The sequence below is a fragment of the Beta vulgaris genome, chromosome 2, assembly GCF_026745355.1.
Source record: "Beta vulgaris subsp. vulgaris cultivar EL10 chromosome 2, EL10.2, whole genome shotgun sequence".
In the NCBI taxonomy this organism is placed as follows: Eukaryota; Viridiplantae; Streptophyta; class Magnoliopsida; order Caryophyllales; family Amaranthaceae; genus Beta; species Beta vulgaris.
In genome coordinates this window covers 18,265,714-18,270,337 of record NC_079203.1, presented here as the reverse complement: position 1 = coordinate 18,270,337, position 4,624 = coordinate 18,265,714, and positions in this window count along the sequence as shown.

The following is a 4,624-nucleotide window of genomic DNA, read 5'->3' as shown; positions in this document are numbered from 1 at the left end:
AGTAGTAAAACCAAGTATAGACCATACTCATGGTCATACATAGCGAGTTTATCTCATTAAAACAATTTCATTATCTAAGTGGGACTTCTTCAAAGTAATTCTTAACTTACTTTGATTTATGTAGTTAAACACACACAGTAATTCGCTTTAGTGAATCACTAGTCAAATAAGCCGACTTTATTATTTTATTCTGTTTAAAGTTATCAAACTAAAATACTTTATTAACCACATCTTCATTAATCGAATCCATAGTTATAAAATTAACTCAAGTACTCTTCACATTACTAATAAGGACTAATTAATTCTCTTTCTAACTTAATATGAGAAAACTAATTAAACACATGAGCATCATACACTTCTTAATTACTATTCTTTTAACTTATACTTCAACCATAAACTTGGAATACTACCACATTTATTGGTAATTTTCTATCAACATTAAACTAAAGATATTTAAACTACTTCTTACTAACTCATATCATCACAAGTCTAGTCAACCTCCCATATATAATTCATCAATCACTTATAATAATAACTTCTTAATATATAAACTAGATTGCAACTATTAATGGAATTATTCCTTCAATACACATGAGCCTAAATTTAATAATACTAATAACACATAATCATACAACTACAACATCAACAACAAATCTTGATATGAAACAAAATCCAATTCTAGGTCAACTCACTAAAATCTTATTTAGGTTCAACTTGAAAGAAATTAACAACGTAATTATACTTGTATGTAATCAGAATTTCAGGGGGGGGGGAATACAGAGGTGCGGGTGTACCTCTGCTCTTGTGAGCAGCGAAGAACAGAGAGGGGAGTTGGGCCTCCGGCGACTGGTGACGGAGAGCCGACGAGGCTAAACCGCAGCAACACGACGTATTCTGGCGGTTTTTCGTCGAGCAACAACTCAGAGCAGCAGCCACGACGACGATGGCACTTCGCGCGTGGTAGCAGCACGAACAGAGGAGAGAGACGCGAGCAGTGAGACGCAGCTCCGGCGAGCAATAGCGCTAAGACAACGCACAACACCAGCGAGGAAACAATCGGATTCCGACGACGGAGAAAGCAGGGGACGAGAGAGAGATATTGGGGTTTTAGGGAATTTGGGTTTGCTCTTTCATGAAAGAAAGGAAATCAGAAAAATAAAAAGGATTTACTAGCCTTAGATTGCAAAGATTTGCTGAATCATGAATTGAACAGCTCATGGTTTGGAATCTCCTCTAGTGTTTCAAGTGGAAAACACGAAGAGAGGGAGGGAGGAGGAGCTGTCTGGCTTGCTCCAAGAAAGCCACGCTCAAAGAGAAATAAAAATAAGTGAGGAGAGAGAATAAGTATATGGGATTAGATTTCTTTGGGCTTGGGTTTTCATCAACCAAATCAAACCGACATAAGATATAAGAGTTGAAGGGAAAATCGACTTTGACTTCCTATTTGACTAAATACCACACAATTTAGTCGCACATAAGACCCAAAATAATAATAATAATAATAATAATAATAATAATAATAATAATAATAATAATAATAATAATATATAATAATAATAATAATAATAATAATAATAATATAATAATAATAATAATAATAATAATAATAATAATAATAATAATAATAATAATAATAATAATAATAATAATAAAATAATAATAATAATAATAATAATAATAATAATAATAATAATAATAATAATAATAATATAAATAATAATAATAATAATAATAATCTCATATAATTAAATAAATAAATATACTGCAAACACGATAATATAAAAATCACACTACACAACTCTGAAATAAAATAATATTTTCAGAACATAATTAACTTAATAAATATAATTAGCATTTAAATAAAGATTCTTAAAAACAGGGCTATTAAAAAATAGGTTTATGAGTCTCCCTTTAAAGAATTGTTGGTGACTTTTAAAGAAAATTTAATAAAACCTTAACAATGGGGTAGTCAAATATGCACTCACACCGTGTAGGCGAAATAAAAACACGCCTACAATTTAGCGACTTCACTAGGGATGATTTTCAAAAAAAAAATATTTTTAAAAAAATAGTGGGTGAAACTCAAAAAATAAGATTCATACTCTTTTTATGCATTAGAATGACATACAGTTTTGCATATGCATGGCTATTGTTTAAGCCACCATAAGGACACTCTACCTTGCCTCATTAGCGCATGTTTTATGCGTGAGACCACCCCTGAGGGGTTTGTGCTTTGTCCTTCCAGAAAGCTCCACGAGCGATAGTGTTGGATTTTAGTAATAAGCAAACCTAACCAACCATGGCATTGTTCTCTTGTTCTTGACTTGATAACTGGAGTGCGTCTTACTCGTGGCCACCTCTTTAAGTAGAGGTACAAAGTGTGGGACCAATCTCTTAGTCATGGACCCTTTCAGACTTAACCTAAATCTGGCCATAGTTTCAAACATGGAACTGGACTTTAGGCTGGAACTTTTGCATCCATGTTACATGACATTTGTGTGTGATTAAAATTTTTCCTATTATTAACTGGTCAAATTTTCATTGTTATATGTTGTACCTCAAATCGCATTTAAAAACAAAAAAAGATCGATAATTGGCCTAAACCTCGCCTAGATCCTCGAAAAACATTTCACGGGAGCACTGCGCCAAGCGCATTAAGTTGCGCCTAGCGCACCGGTCCTGCGCCAGACGCACATCTGTATACCGCGCGCAGTAATGTTGAATAGCATGCAGTCTATACATTGTATGATTTTCGTCGATTTAGTCGTCATGGAAGTCGATCATATGTTCGGTTCATTTGCATTTGCGTAAATGCATGGCCATTATAGGGGCCTCACGTAATTCAAACATAAAAATCAATATGTCTACCTTCTCCCTGTTACCCAAATAGTCTTCCCTATCAATGCTAATACCCAATCATATTCAACTAATTTCAAAAAACTTACGTCATTCAAAATCAATCCTAAACCCATGTCTATTCTACATTTTTCAAAAAGAATATACTAATCATCATCATACAAGACATTTACAAAAATATTCTTAAAATTAATCCATCATGTTTCCTAACATAAGATAATAAAAAACAAGGGATTCCTTTCAAAAATGAATATCAGAAATTCTAAACCCAGTCCAAACACCTTCAGTCAATATAATCCAATCAATTCAATCCATTTGCATCCATTTTTAGGCCTATATGCATTAGAGTTCATTTTGCATTCATATTAGGTCCATCGAAATTTGAGTCCATACGTTTACTAGCATTATAGTTGATATTAGGCCCATATAAGTCTAGTTCATGTCAAAATCTAGGCCCATTTGCATCTTTATGTGATATGTCAAACCTAGTCCAAATCTATTCCTTGTTCATTCCAATTTACGTATAATTCTAATCCAATTCAAAGCTTAGGTCCATTTAGGCCCAATTCATTCCCTAGGTCTAGTTTGCATCTGCATGTAAACCCTAGTTAAGTCTTAGGACTATAAAAGCTCATTCGCTAGGTCTAGTTTGCATCTCTATGTAAACCCATAGTTAAGTCTTAGGAATATAAAAGTTCATTTCCTAGGTCTAGTTTGCATCTCTATGTAAATCCTAGTTCAGTATTCGGACTATAAAAGTTCTTTCCCTAGGTATAGTTTGCATCTCTATTAAATTATAACTAAGTTTTAGGATTATAAAAAGTTCATTCCCTAGATCTAGTTTGCATCTCTATGTAAACTCTAGTTAAGTCTTAGGACTATAAAAGTTCACTCCCTAGGTCTAATTGGCATCTCTATGTAAACCCTAGTTAAGTCTTCGAACTATAAAAGTTCAACCATAGATCTAGTTTGCATCTCTATCTAAATCATAGTTAAGTCTTCAGACTATAAAAGATCAATTCATACTCTTAGGCCTAACCTGCTTGTTCTCTTGTAAGTTCAAAGTCTAGTCCTTTCTGCTTGCATAGTCAAGTTCAGTCCAGTCCCTATCTGCATATGCATATAGTTAGGCCCATTTCAGCATCGTGGTTAAGCCCATACTACTCCAAAACCCATAATCATTTCTAATCACCCATTCCAAACGCATTTCCCATTTCCATTTTCATTTCTCATTTCCATTTCCCATTTTCATTTCTCATTTTTATTTCAATTTGTATTTCTTATTTTCAAACATCAATTCTTAACACTTACAAGAAAGATCCACTCGACTTTGTTCATGACCGGTCGAGAGATTACAACTTAGGATACCTAAAGGAGGAACAAAATGTGAGCCTACTGTAAAGCTCATCAAGTGCACTATCACCACCCCGACTTCATTTATGAAAATGATTTTTGACCGCCTTCACAATAGAGGCGCGGTCACTTCCATAGGGTCTATTGCCTTCACAATAGAGGCACAATCACTTCCATAGGGTCTACTCCGAACCCTACACTTAAAAGAAATTGTTGAAGACGAGTTTGTTCAACGAATACATCCTCAGATTTTTAGCGTTTATCTACGTTTATTTTTCAAGATCAAAGTTTTTTTTTTTGTAATTTTTGTGTTTTGTTTCAAGATCTAGTTATATTACCTTTTTCATTTTTTAGTTTCTTATTTAGTTCTATTTCTTTTTCTTTAGATCAATAATTTGTTTATGTTACGAATTTT